Source organism: Hibiscus syriacus, unplaced genomic scaffold (assembly GCF_006381635.1).
Source record: "Hibiscus syriacus cultivar Baekdansim isolate YM2019G1 unplaced genomic scaffold, ASM638163v2 tig00111427_pilon, whole genome shotgun sequence".
In the NCBI taxonomy this organism is placed as follows: Eukaryota; Viridiplantae; Streptophyta; class Magnoliopsida; order Malvales; family Malvaceae; genus Hibiscus; species Hibiscus syriacus.
Genome location: NW_024063088.1, coordinates 5,631,346 through 5,647,134, shown reverse-complemented (window position 1 = coordinate 5,647,134; position 15,789 = coordinate 5,631,346). Strand labels below are relative to the sequence as shown.

The 15,789-nt window shown below is 36.2% G+C and overlaps 1 non-coding gene and 1 pseudogene across 1 annotated transcript; one reads left to right on the top strand and one right to left on the bottom strand.

The window, feature by feature from the left end:
• Positions 1–2,108: 2,108 nt before the first annotated feature.
• Positions 2,109–2,185, top strand: TRNAN-GUU. Its single transcript has one exon. It is a non-coding gene; the product is annotated as a tRNA-Asn (tRNA).
• A 453-nt stretch (positions 2,186–2,638) lies between these two features.
• LOC120163177 lies at positions 2,639–3,727 on the bottom strand (annotated as a pseudogene).
• Between the last annotated feature and the right edge of the window lie 12,062 nt (positions 3,728–15,789).

Below are 15,789 nucleotides of genomic sequence, written 5' to 3'. Positions count from 1 at the left end.
CGTCCTATTATCGAGTGCGATTGCTCGACTATTGTGGATTGGGTGCAAGATCCTTCAAAGTTGTAATGTTTTGTTTTCAGATATTGTTAAGTTCTTTCATGAGCAGATTCGTAATAGTTGTTGGTTCATCAGACACATCCCTCGGGCAATGTATATGGTCGCAGATTCGCTGGCCAAAGCAGGAATTGATCGCACTGATTCACTTTTTCGTACATATATTTAAGAACGCATATTAAAGGCTTGCAGCATCCTCTTAAAAAACTAATGAAGTTACTTCGTCCAGTGGCTCAAGAAGGAGGAGCTGTCCAATTGGTTTTCCACGATAGAAGGTCCGCCACTTTATTGTTCTCTCACCTCATACGATGCAAATAAATTTCTTATTCGTTAGGCCTGTAAATGAACCGAACGCTCACGAACGGAGGTATGTTCATGTTCGTTCATTTAATAAATAAACGAACATAAACGAACACAAACATAAAAGAACACAAACATAAATGAACACGAACATAAACATAAACATTGGAGACCCTACCTAGGGGCGTAAACGAGTAGAGTCGAGCTCTAGTATTGCTGAGCTCGAATCGAACTCGAAAACTTTCAAAGTCAGCTTGACTCGACTCGAAAACTCGCGAGCTTAAAATTATCAAGCTCGACTCGAACTCGAAAAGGATTGAACTCAAAAAAAAAATTAAGAGCTCGATTATTGGATTCTTGAGTTCAAAGTAAGCTGACTTGAGTTGCTGGATGATCACTATTTACTTGTAAATTCGAATACTCCATTATATATGAAAGAAAAGAAGATTATTTGAGTAGAAGAAACGGTGCTTAATACTTAACATCCCTTCCGGAATCCATCACCTTTGGACTTGGTTTCGAAAGCAACCGGTTTCTGGGACTCCTCTTTGCTCATCGGATAACCAGTTGGTGGCGCAGTCAAATAGGGTTCCGGCGCAATGGATGTTGACGGTGCTGGGTATGCAGCTTATGGATCGTTCAAAAAGAACTAAACCATGTTAATATTGTTGGATTTTCCAAATAAAATTGGGTTAATTATGGAGTTAGTCATCAGAATATCAGATTAATTAATATTTTTAAGATACTTACAAATTAGTCACTAAAATTGATTTAAGAAGATTGGCTTAAACATAAATGAATGAACATAAACGAACATAACCGAACAAACATAAACGAACATAACTGAACGAACATAACTGAACGTTCACGAACGTAAATGAACAAACGAGACCTATGTTCATGTTCGATCATTTAATTAAACAAACACAAAATCTTGTTCATGTTCGTTCATTTAATAAATAAACGCACATAAACGAACTTCCCGCCGCACTATTCACGAACGATTCACTGAACGTTCAGTTCATTTACAGGCCTATCATTCGTATCTCAACATCGTTAACTTTGAATCCACTAATGTAAAAGTTTTTTAGGAGTTGGTTTTCTCATTTATTTGAATTTAAAAAATCAAATACGGATATCTATTAGATAAAAATAAATAAATATTAAATTAGACATAAAATTTAAACACTAAATTAAATCTTAAAATCAAGTTAAAAAGTACCAAAATATGTATTGCTACACTAAAGAAAAATGGATAGTAATGTTGTTAGGTATAGCAATTATTTAATGTATTGAAGAATTTTGGTGCAAACTGCAAAGCCAAGTGAAGAATGAAGACTGAATGACCAAATAATTTTGTCGTGATAATTTAAATGCTATAATAAGTTGTGTTGCTTGGCTGTGGCAAAAAATGCTATAATAAGTTATAAATATATCAAATCATAGATATATTTTTGGGCTAAAATTCAAGGGTTATGCATTGCAAGAGTACATTGATGATGGTAAAGGCCTTATCAGAGCATTAAATTGGTGAGGACGGGAGTGACTGAGTTCTCAAGGCATCAACTTCGGTGCCAACGTTATTTGCAGCTTCTGGGTGTGGGGTTATTGTACATTGATGGATGTCAAGATAACATGCCATGGTTTTTCTAAGTGCCAAATCAATCAAATGAGCTTCTAAGACCTGTGCTTTAATATCTACTCTCATATTTTAATTAACAACTTTTTCCAGTAAGATAATTGCACAACTAATTGCTGGAGTAGCTCAGTTGGTTAGAGCGTGTGGCTGTTAACCACAAGGTCGGAGGAGGTTCAAGCCCTCCTTCTAGCGATTTTGCATTTCATTCTTTTTACTTGTCCCCTATCCATATGCTCCAAAAGAAGAGCCTGCAAGTTTATAGGTCCCCCACTCCTCAGAAATTAATGTCCTTTAAAACTGGCCGCATGCCATTTCCCTTTTATTCATCAACCTCATCTTTTAGATGGTCTGCTGAAATTGAATTTGCAATGTATCCTCTGGATCATCAACTAGGTGTCATACCACTAACAGAGATAAATTAACAGAAGCAGTCAAAAGACGATTGTCTCTCGAAAATTTTTAAACTTTTATATAATTTATATATTTTCATTCTTTAAGAATTCACATTTAACTTAAAAGTTTGAGTTGGCCCTGATCTATGGAATAATTCAGGTGTTGACATTTGTATGTATATTTACGCATTACATATTTTACATTATCTGTAAAAGGAAAAGGACCAGCTGCATGTGCCGACATTCGTACGTATAATAATTGGAACGAAAGTCTACTGCATCAAAGTTCTGCACTGCATCCTGATTGGACAAACCCGGAAAACTCGTGAGGCACATCGAGTTTCTTCAATTTACCATTTTGCCCTTCCGCCATGTAAAACCCATGGGGCGCACCTTGGTACTCCGACCCCGTAATCAAAACCCGTCCTCCAAGCGGTATCCCACATGCTCCGACCAGGACAACCGGGTTCAGCTCTGTCCAATTCAGTAGTTTCCCATATTTCCCGATTCCGACACACGATCTCGGGCACTGATCGGGTTCCCAAACCCCTTCGACCCGCCTCCATTCACCCGACTTTAACCCGTACACGTCGGCGCTCCCATCGAATTGGCCTTGGCTCTCCGTTCTATATCCACTCACGACCCAGAACTCGTCTTCTCCGATCATCACCACACCTTCACACTCATCTCGCTCTTGGCTCAACTCCCCCAACCGAATCCACTCGTCCTTCCTCAAGTCATAAACCCACGCGTTTCTTGAGGCGTTCTTGTTCTCATCATGCCCGCCCGCAATAAAAACCCGACCCGAATATGCTCCGATTGCAAAGAAGGATCTTTTCGACGGCATGTCCTTCCCTTGTTTCCACTGCCGAGTCATGAAATCGTAGATAAAAACGTCAGTAACCGGATCGTAACTCACCGAGTCCCACCCGCCCATCACTACAAGCTTCCCCTCACAGCTTGCTAATTGACAGAACAAAGGCAACCCATTTGGGTACTTGGGAACCGGAGCAAGTCTATCCCAACTCCGTCTCACCGAGTCAAACACAGCAATTCCATAACTCGTAGATACACCCGATTTTTTAGGTCCATTCACGATTCCACAGTTGAAGGCTAGAACCCAGCAAGCGACTTGTCTGATGTACCTTAGTTTTTCCGGTGGTAATAAAAATCTGGGATTTGGAGCAAATCCCGCCATCGATGACAAACTCGAGAGGCTAGCCTATGAGCAGTATAAGGTAACCGAGATAAGCACTCAAGACCGAGTTCTCCAGGTAAACCCGGAAGAAACTCGGTTGAAAACTCTAAAGTTTCCATTGCTTAAATGTTTCTAGAAGGTTTTAATTTTTTAAAAACGCCATTGACTGTTGCAAAGTGCAAATTAAGGGATCACACGTGACCGTTATTTCTGATTAATATTATTACCCGGGACCCACTTTCATCTGATCCTACGGTTCTCGCTTGATCAGGTAAACAATAAATCGGAACTTGTTGATGATGAGACGGTGCAACATATTTAAAGTTAATTTATTTACACGTTTTTTTATAAACGTTCATTAATCGAATTTGAATTTTTAAAAATTACCAATTAATTCACAAAATAAGTATTAGAATGGAGGACAAAATGTTAAAAAAAAAAGATTATACTTCTCGACAAAATCTTATCATTTCGTGGGAATGGGACACTAAAATCTTAAGATGTTGAGTATTTAATTTGAATGTTATGTGTTAATTTTTAGATAAAGTTTATTTTAATTTTTTATTAATTACGAATAAAATTATATTGATCTTTCACTCGGAAACGTTTTTTTCTTGCTTTTCATTTAAATAAATATAATATATTGATTATAAAAATATAAATTAAAAAAAATTAATACGTGGTCATCTCATATTTTCAATAAATTTTGGAAATAGTTTGGGTGAATTTTTAAAAAAAAAAATATACGTGTGAAAATTATTTTGAAAATGATGAGTTCTAATTATTTATTATATTTTATAAAAATCACCATTCCCTATGACAAATTCCACACACATTATAATAAATTACTTATATTCCAAAATAATTTTCCAACATGTGTACGTTCTAAAAAAATCCAAGATTATTTAGTCAATAAAATCCTCATATTTTAATTGTAAAATTAAAGTATTGATATTCAATCATAAAAACTAAATATATTTAATAATTAATAGTATATCTTAACATAGAAGCATCTGTAATATATAAATTAATTATTTTATTATAAATAAACATTACATTTTTAAAAATAATAATTTATTACAAGCATAGTAATAATCACTATTTGATGTAACGCATTGAATATAACACTATAAGTTAACTAACGATAAAAATGCAACATCGAACAACATTAATTATTAATCCACTTGAAGTAAAGCAAATAATCCTTCGATTATAAAGTGTTGTTTTGTCGAGTTTATTGATTATTAAAAATTAAAAAATAATTATCCAACTGTTTATATGTTTTAAACTAGTCATTTTTCGTTAAAATTTTATTACCGTCTGAGATGAGCGTTAAACTGGTGATTAAAATATAATAAAATTATATTATAATTGTAGACACTCATTTTCGTCTCATTTTTTTTATTTTTTCTACATATATATATATATATATACAGTATATAGTTTGAAAACATTTTTAATATATATATAATATATAATTTTGAAAAGCATGTTTGAAAACATTTATATATTATATAGTTCTTAAGACATTTTGAAAATTAATATAATATATGGTTTTCAAAACATTTTTGAAAATATATATATTATATAGTTTTTAAAAACATTTTGAAAATTAATATAATATATAGTTTTTAAAATATTTTTGAAAATACATGTTATATAGTTTTTAAAACATTTTAAAAATATATAGTTTTTAAAAAACATTTTGAAAACAAATATATTATATAGTTTTTGAAATCATTTTGAAAACATATAATATATAGTTTTAAAAAACATTTTTAAAAAACTATATAATTTTGAAAACATTTTTAGAAAGTATATAATATATAATTTTAAAATATTTTTAAAAGTATATATTATATAAGTTTTGGGAAAATATTTTTTATTATTATTATTTTTCCCCTTTTCTCTGTTTTATTATTATTAATTTCATTTTTTATTTTCGTTTTTAGGATCCAAACGAGGTCAAATCTGTCCAAATCTAGGGTCCAACATTGGGCCTGATCTAGCCCGATTACGTTTAGGGTTTTCACAACCCTAACATCAACCTTGTCACAGCGCCGCATAGGAGGTTCTAGAAGCATGGAGCCAAGCAGTCAACGCCCAGCGCACATTCCGGTCGCACCAACGGGACTGAACCATCCCGAGGCGGCCGGTACCATGAACTGGAGGATCGAAACAAGCAACAACCCACATCCCGTTATTTGCGAGAGCCAAACAACCAACACCGGGGCTATAAAAAGCCCCGGTGAGGCCAACGGAAGAAAAAAAAGGAGAGCCAAAAAACCGAGACCACAATATCGGTCAACACAGTAGATCATCGATACAGAGAACCCAAATAGTACCAACAACGATACACCGACCATCGTTAGTAAACAACCAAGAACCATCAGGCCAACAGGCTACAAGAGCGGCCAACCACAGTTCCAACACCGTACCAGAACCACCATCGTACCACACATCAAACAAAAAACCAACAGAACCACAATAGCAAAACCGAACCACTATAGCTAACGAAAAACCAAATCGAAACATAAACCCAAAGGCCGGAGCCCCACAGCAAAGCAAAGTAAAAAAATCCAAGCAAAAACAGCAACACGGTCACCAGAAGTTGAAGAGACCGTCAGAAGAAGGTAAAAAGTCGAGCCTTGTTTGCTAGGTCTGCGCCGGGATGGCTCGAGTTTAACGTTTTGGGGTTCAGAAGGCGGTAGAGAGAGGTTACCGGGCGGTGGCCGGACCTTGGTCGAGTCTAGAGAGAAGGGAGAGAGATATCATCAGAGGAGAGAGAGAGAAATCTAGTAAATGAAGGGAGATGGGGTGAGAAAAGCCTTGCTTTAGCCTTAAATAGGCGCACCAAAACTACGTCGTTTTGGCCCCTTAATTTGCCGTGTTCTGGAACAAAGGGGTGAAATCCTTTTTATGGTCCCTCCTACTTTGTATGCTTATTATTTAATCATCCAGGGACATTTTAAAGGTTCTGTTTGGGCATTCTTTTTTCTTTCGTTTATGTTTTAGTCCTATATTATATATATATATATATATATATATATATATATATATATATATATATATATATATATATATTTTCCGAATTTGAAGTAAGATTTGTGAAACTTCTATTTTGGTCCCTTCTATATGCCTATTTTATTTATTTATTTTTTTCCTCACGGTTTCTAATTAATTTTCTATTTTATCCTATTATTTTTTCCTTATTCACTTATTTATCATTTAGTCTAAACTAACATTTTCTATTTTTTCTTTTTTTTATATATATTTTCTCTTTACTATTTTCTAGTATCTTTCTTTTTTACTAACTCTTATTTATCTTTGTCATCAATTTTTTATCATTATTATACTAATATTTTTTCCTTCGTATTTATTTCACCATCTAACATTTTCAACATTTTCAGTGATAATTCCAATCGATCGAAGGTAAGCAATTCGAACCGAATTTTTAAATTTCAATTTAAATTTCAATTTTCTCAAATAAAGACAACGGATAAATTAATTGGTACCGAAAGGGCGGTTCAAGGGTGCTAATCCTTCCTTGACCGTAACCGACTCCCGAACTCGATATATTTCTGGTACAACACAGATCAGGTAAGATGGTGTCCGACCCACCTAAATGTTTTTTAAAATGGTCGGTGGCGACTCCAATCCATATTTTTCAAGTCGAAGCCCAATTCCGGGGCCCACCGAAAGACGGTTCCGACAGCTTGGCGACTCCGCTGGGGACAGGTAAGTGAGTCAGGCCGAAATTAATTTTCAGTTGTCTTTTTTAGTGAAAGTTATAAATTTTAATTTTAATTTATTTATTCGATTCTAATTATTTACCTTTGATTATTTTTCAAGTAAATAGTTGTACTAACGTTTTTTAATGATTTCAGATATTTTTCAAAATTGTCATATCTAGCTCTATACCCGAGCTCCAAACCCTTTTAAGTGGGGGCGAAAGCGACTCATTCGTGTGAATTTATTCACCGTATGGGCCTAGCAAGTAACCTTTGGGATTCATATACCTTATGCCTTCGTGTGAATTTATTCTCCGTATGGGCATAAGGGAATGTTTCCTCTCGAGTTTAACTTAGTCCACATAAGCTTGTAATAGGCTTAGGACTAAGGGTCTGGCAAGCCCAAGGGGGCACCGACAAGGGGAACTCGAGTACCATTTTTAGAACCTAAACTGGGAGAGTGCAGGGAATTAGAGCCCACCCCAAAACCTCATTCCAAACCCTAGGCTGTTTTATTTCCTACTTTATTTTTTGCTCAAAAGCATGCGAACTAGACAAATATGCGGTTAGGATTTGTTTGAAATTAGCATGCGGGGTAGATATCATGTGGGGTAGGATTTTTTCATTTTTATTATTGTTTTGATTTACCTCACTAACTCTTTTTATTTTTTGTTCTGTTTTCATCATTCGCATCATTTAAAACGAGGTGTTGATCCACCAAAAATGTGTTTGTTAAACATGAATAATCAGCATTAATGAACAAAAGGGTTGTAATACAAGAGATGAAAATGCAGAGGACAGTCTACAAGGCGACTATGTGTCACCTTCAATCCAGAGGACATGGTGCCCGCAATTGAAGAGTATATCATCATACTGCATTATAAAGGACTCAATGAACCGGGTCTACATTATGCACAATGAAAGTCCATCTTTGAAGAACATGACTGGCAGAAGTTGCAGGGGCAAGATGAAGACCGCTGATCTTAGGATTCACTTCAAAGACGACAATGGCAAAACGATAGCTGGAATTGGAGACCATTGCTGACGAATTCAAACAAATGACTTCACGTAGTTCCTATCAATTGGGGGCTCCAATAACGTATTCGTTGGGAACATTTCAAATTCCAGAGATGCAGTCATTCGAGACTTCTTAGGCCAGTACAAAAAAGCAACTCGACATTTGTACGGTTCACCCAAAGAAGCTAGAGCGGTTCGACAGGTTATTCAATCGGTGACAGACGAAAGACTAGTCGACATATCAGAAGCTGTCAATTTTTTTTTGTCTCTTAAAAGATAAAACACTTTTGTCCCCAATAAGGATTATTTTTAATAACAGATACATTTTTGGATTAATGCCTCGATCATTTCATGCATCATGCATTCTTGCATATTTCGCATAGTTTTCCTTTTTTTCACTGCATTTACATAAACTAATAAGATATTTTCATAACGGAAGGGTACAAACACTGTACATACCTCCACAAGCTTCGAACACGTGTCATCCTCATTCAAACCGAAAAGAAGATGGAAGCCAGAATTACTCAGATCAAAGAGAACATGTTGAAGCTCCAGAGAGAGTTAGAAGAAAAGATAAATCAGAATAGCCAGAGTACCCTAGATGCAATCACGAAAGGTCAAGAGTCCTTAATCGATCATATCGTTGCCAAGTTAGTTGGCTTACGTCAGACAAGTGTGCCTGGGGCAGGCTCATCGGAAGGGATAACCATGCCACTTACCCCGCAAGTGGTTGTCTCACCCAGAATCTTACCAGGACTTCAAGATAATTCGGATAGTTATCGCATTCCAAAATTTGAAGAAGAGATCAAAACAACGAGGGTAGAAATTACCATTAACCCAGGAGGTAGAACGGGTGGAAAGCCTCCCCTGAAGAAGAAAGAAAGAGAGATCATCAACATTTCAAAGTCGTTTCCAGTCGTACCCTTTTGTAGGCAAAAACCAAGAAAGGAAAAAGAGCATTTTGATCCCATTCCCATGACATACAAGGAGCTCTACCAACAACTGTTTGACGCACATGTGGTGTCACCCTATCCCGAGACACCTCTAAAGCCCCCATACCCCAGGTGGTATGACAAAAATGTGCACTGTGAATATCATGGCAGTGTTCCGGGGCATGCTATCAAAAATTGCCTCCCCTTTAAGAGGGTTATCCAAATGATACACAATAGGGGTTGGATTCATTTTAATAATTTAGAATCACTCCACGTTGCACAGAACCCCCAACCAAATCATGAAGAGAATAAGGAAAGTGCAGTCACCGAGGAAAAAGGTAAAAAGGCCAAAACCAGAGTTTCCGAAGTGAAGTTACCTCTTGCTTGGGTATGGAGGCAAATGATAAATGAGGGGTTTCTTGCACCACATCTTGGCACATCAGATTCCAAAAGTGACAGTTATTGTTGTTATCACAATGAAGATGGACATGATGTACAAGAATGTACAGAATTTAGAGCCTTGATCCAACTAATGATGGACAGGAAAGAGCTGGAATTTTACGATGAAAGCAATGACACTCCTAAAGCAGAAAGAGTTATGGCAAGTGGGGCATCCGGATGAGGCCTTATTCAATTTTGAGACATATTGTTTGAATTTGTTTTTATTTTATTTTTTTTTCATGTTTGAGACTTGTTTTTTAACTTTCTTTGGATATTTTAATAAATTTATGCTACTTTAAAGATTGTAAGCAATGAATCACATTTGCAAACTCACAATTCTTTGAATATCATTTGAATTAAGAAACTATGTAAATGGTTCAAAGTTACAAGATCTTTGACGAAGTAACATGATTTAAAAACAAGGACTTTGACCTTACCCAGAATATACACTCAAACACCATACCCTACTCTTGCAATTAACCAATATAACATTTTCCTTTCATAAGGTGCGGACAACATGGGGCATCGTTTGCATATGAAGATTACTATACTTTTTATTTAAGACGTTCAGTGATGATAATGATCTTCACAGATGGAATAGTCGAGCAGGTGAATCTAGTTTAGGTCAGTTGCTTGGAAATTGAACTCTAAAAATGATTTTTTTTGACTTTCAACAAAACACCTAGACTATAACAGGTTCTTCTTTACAATCTTAAGAAATTAAATCCGTAAAACTGAGCTATTCCACTAAGGCAATTGGTTATAGAGGAAACTCGAAAGCCCTGGCTTTATGAATAGATTGCATTCAAACCATGACATTGCTCGGACACTTGGCAATTCGGTGTCTGCTCCACTGCTTTTGTCCGGTCGAAGACTTTGTGATGAGATGAACCCTTCAGTTAACTTGATAAAACTGATTATAATGTTAAGTTGTCCCTCTAAAGCAATTGGTTAAACGCCCCGGCTTTATGGATTCAGCTAGCCAGATAACGGCGAATTAAATCAAATTTATCTAAGCAAGAAATTTTCGGTAATGATGGACTAAGGGAGATAAGGAACACCTGTTATAGTCAAATTTCACACGAGCACTCAAGAAATTTAATTTTAGACGATATTTCTGCACTACCTTTGTTAGAAGAGGTTGCAAAACTTGAACAAATGGAAGATTTCAGAGAACCGAAATAAAAGGTCTAGTAATTGATCATGCTAGTTGTGTCATTTTGTCCGCATCCAATTGAAATGCCAAGCCAAAGAAAAGCATGTTACAATAACCGAAAAACGACCCTTTTATGGTCGAAACCTTAGGTCAACCTAAAGTCAACTCATCATTTCGAACATTTGTCAAAGAGCTGTAACTCTGAAAGCATTAAAAGAGCTATTGATTTCTTTGATATTCTTTGAACTCATGTTTATAATTTGATTCAATTGCGGACAATATTTTACAGAATTTTTATCATTTTCCTTCCTAAAACAAGAAAAAGGAGAAACATTTTCAAACAGAACAGTCTCAGATTTGAAAGGTCTATAAAGCCAAAGCCCGAGAAGCAAAGGGGGCACGATCGATTCCATGAACCTAATTGGCAGGAAAAATACCGGACTCCAGTCTAAGAGATAAAACATAATTCATTCATGTTGCATGCATCTTAGACATACTTAGGTGCATCACATTCATCATTTTAGCATACATTTTTTACAGCCCTTTGAGTCAGGTTTCAATTCTATTTCAAGATATACTCGACTTGCAAGCACCTTTAAAGAACGATGGTGTAACTCAGCAGCAAGAAGCTACACCTCAACCGACTTTACATATATACAGATCTCAGAACCAATTTCAGATGGGTTCGAGAACCAATTCAGATCAAATTCAGTTCAGCTCAACTCAACAATGAGCAACATGTTTCCAGTTTATGTTTTCAAGCCAGATTTCAATTCCACAACGGAAGATATTTGGTTGTCAGAATTCATCAATGGGCTTTCCCATAAAATGGGAGTCATCCAAAGATTGTCTTACTTGGTTCTCGCTCAGAGGAACCACCTGAAGAATCATGAACGGCTTCGACCCATTAAGGGAAGCCATTTTTTTAAACAAACTATTTGCAGCATAACTTAAGTCGAGAAGGGCTATCTGCCAAAGACCCCTGAGTTCGATTACACTCAGCTTCGAGGGCACATCATTTACAGCATAACTCAAGGCTAGAAGGGTTATCTGTGACCAAAATACCTTTGAGTTCGACTACGATCAGCTCAACGACACATCATTTGCAGCATAGCTTAAGTCGAGAAGGGCTATCTGCCAAAGACCCCCGAGTTCGATTACACTCAGCTTCGAGGGCACATCATTTGCAGCATAGCTTAAGTCGAGAAGGGTTATCTGCCAACCAAAGACCTTCGAGTTCGACTACGCTCAGCTCCAAGGCATATCATTTGCAGCACAACTTAAGTCTACAAGGGTTGTCTGCCAACAAAAGACCTTTGAGTTCGACTACGATCAGCTCAACGGCACATCATTTGCAGTATAGCTTAAGTCGAGAAGGGCTATCTGCCAAAGACCCCCGAGTTCAATTACACTCAGCTTCGAGGGCACATTATTTGCAGCATAACTTAAGTCGAGAAGGGTTATCTACCACCCAGAGACCTTCGAGTTCGACTACGCTCAGCTCCAAGGCATATCATTTGCAACACAGCTTAAGTCTAGAAGGGTTGTCTGCCAACAAAAGACCTTTAAGTTCGACTACGCTCAGCTCAACGGCACATCATTTACAACATAACTCAAGGCTAGAAGGGTTATCTGTGACCAAAAGACCTTCGAGTTCGACTCCGCTTAGCTCCAAGGCACATCATTTGCAGCATAGCTTAAGTCAAGAAGGGTTATCTGCTAAAGACCTTTGAGTTCGATTATATTAAACTTAGAGGCAAATCAAGCTTACAGAATAGCTCAAGGCAAGAAGGGTTATATGTCAATAAAATTGTCGAGTTCGATTCCAATTAGCTCGATGACACCTCAATCACACTATTGTCCGGCTGCAATCAAGGTTTTCAAGTCGAGAAGAACATCTGGGTTAACCGTGCCTTAGTGACAAAAAACCGCTTTCCGACAGCATAACTTAAGTCGAGAAAAGTCATCTGTCGACGAGGACCTTTCGAGTTCGGTTTTATTCAGCTCAAGGGCCTATCAATCACATGGTGGAGTCAAGGAACTGCTTTACAGTCAAATTTTTAACCAATGTCTTTAAACCGAGAAGAAGACCGAGGTTGACCACAATTGGGCAACAAGAAGCCGCATCCGGATTCAAATTTTAAACTACGTTTCAATTCCATATCATTTCAAGATGAACTCGACTTCACGACGGAGGAGCCATCCGCAACCCAATTCGATAGGGAGTTATTCTTCAAAACGAAAATTTGTGTCTTTTTATCTTTGTCCTATTTTTCGTTCTACGAAAAAGGACAAAGAGGGGCAGCTGTAGACACTCATTTTCGTCCCATTTTTTTTTATTTTTTCTACATATATATATATATATACAGTATATAGTTTGAAAACATTTTTAATATATATATATAATATATAATTTTGAAAAGCATGTTTGAAAACATTTATATATTATATAGTTCTTAAGACATTTTGAAAATTAATATAATATATGGTTTTCAAAACATTTTTGAAAATATATATATTATATAGTTTTTAAAAACATTTTGAAAATTATATAATATATAGTTTTTAAAATATTTTTGAAAATACATGTTATATAGTTTTTAAAACATTTTAAAAATATATATAGTTTTTAAAAAACATTTGAAAACATAAATATATATATAGTTTTTGAAATCATTTTGAAAAATATATATAGTTTTAAAAAACATTTTTAAAAACTATATAATTTTGAAAACATTTTAGAAAGTATATAATATATAATTTTAAAATATTTTTAAAAGTATATATTATATAAGTTTGGGAAAATATTTTTTATATTATTATTATTTTTCCCCTTTTCTCTGTTTTATTATTATTAATTTCATTTTTTATTTTCGTTTTTAGGATCCAAACGAGGTCAAATCTGTCCAAATCCAGGGTCCAACATTGGGCCTGATCTAGCCCGGTTACGTTTAGGGTTTTCGCAATCCTAACATCAACCTTGTCACAGCACCGCATAGGAGGTTCCAGAAGTATGGAGCCAAGCAGTCAACGCCCAGCGCACATTCCGGTCGCACCAACGGGACTGAACCATCCCGAGGCGGCCGGTACCATGAACTGGAGGATCGAAACAAGCAACAACCCACATCCCGTTATTTGCGGGAGCCAAACAACCAACATCGGGGCTATAAAAAGCCCCGGTGAGGCCAACGGAAGAAAAAAAAAGGAGAGCCAAAAAACCGAGACCACAATATCGGTCAACACAGTAGATCATCAATACAGAGAACCCAAATAGTACCAACAACGATACACCGACCATCGTTAGTAAACAACCAAGAACCATCAGACCAACAGGCTACAAGAGCGGCCAACCACAGTTCCAACACCGTACCAGAACCACCATCGTACCACACATCAAACAAAAAACCAACAGAACCACAATAGCAAAACCGAACCACTATAGCCAACGAAAAACCAAATCGAAACATAAACCCAAAGGCCGGAGCCCCACAGCAAAGCAAAGTAAAAAAATCCAAGCAAAAACACCAACACGGTCACCAAAAGTTGAAGAGACCGTCAGAAGAAGGTAAAAAGCCAAGCCTTGTTTGCTAGGTCTGCGCCGGGACGGCTCGAGTTTAACGTTTTGGGGTTCAGATTTAGAATCTCGGGGGGAATGTGAGTGTCTCGGGATGGTTTGGTTTTCGCCCGGCCGCCGCTAGCGACGGCCGGAGAGGTGGCAGTATGGTGGAGAGAGGTTACCGGGCGGTGGCCGGACCTTGGTCGAGTCTAGAGAGAAGGGAGAGAGATATCATCAGAGGAGAGAGAGAGAAATCTAGCAAATGAGGGGAGATGGGGTGAGAAAAGCCTTGCTTTAGCCTTAAATAGGCGCACCAAAACTACGTCGTTTTGGCCCCTTAATTTGCCGTGTTCTGGAACAAAGGGGTGAAATCCTTTTTATGGTCCCTCCTACTTTGTATGCTTATTATTTAATCATCCAGGGACATTTTAAAGGTTCTGTTTTGGGCATTCTTTTTTCTTTCGTTTATGTTTTAGTCCTATATTATATATATATATATATATTTTTTCCGAATTTGAAGTAAGATTTGTGAAACTTCTATTTTGGTCCCTTCTATATGCCTATTTTATTTATTTATTTTTTTTCCTCACGGTTTCTAATTAATTTTTCTATTTTATCCTATTATTTTTTCCTTATTCACTTATTTATTCATTTAGTCTAAACTAACATTTTCTATTTTCTATTTTTTTTCTTTTTTTTTATATATATTATTTTCTCTTATTTTACTATTTTCTAGTATCTTTCTTTTTTTACTAACTCTTATTTATCTTTGTCATCAATTTTTTATCATTATTATACTAATATTTTTTCCTTCGTATTTATTTCACCATCTAACATTTTCAACATTTTCAGTGATAATTCCAATCGATCGAAGGTAAGCAATTCGAACCGAATTTTTAAATTTCAATTTAAATTTTAATTTTCTCAAATAAAGACAACCGATAAATTAATTGGTACCGAAAGGGCGGTTCAAGGGTGCTAATCCTTCCTTGACCGTAACCGACTCCCGAACTCGATATATTTCTGGTACAACGCAGATCAGGTAAGATGGTGTCCGACCCACCTAAATATTTTTTAAAATGGTCGGTGGCGACTCCAATCCATATTTTTCAAGTCGAAGCCCAATTTCGGGGTCCACCGAAAGACGGTTCCGACAATAATGATGTACATTGACACCGTCGTTGCTTTCAAGCATATTTTTGACGATAAAATGTTTAAAACACTAACTTAACAATATATCTTAAACGGAGAATCGATCTATTAAATACAACTCAAACGAGTTTAGAATCAGATATTATCATATCTCAATTAACAAGTTAACGTTCAATTCAGATAACCACACATTTTTTAACAAAAAGATAATTTTAGAATAT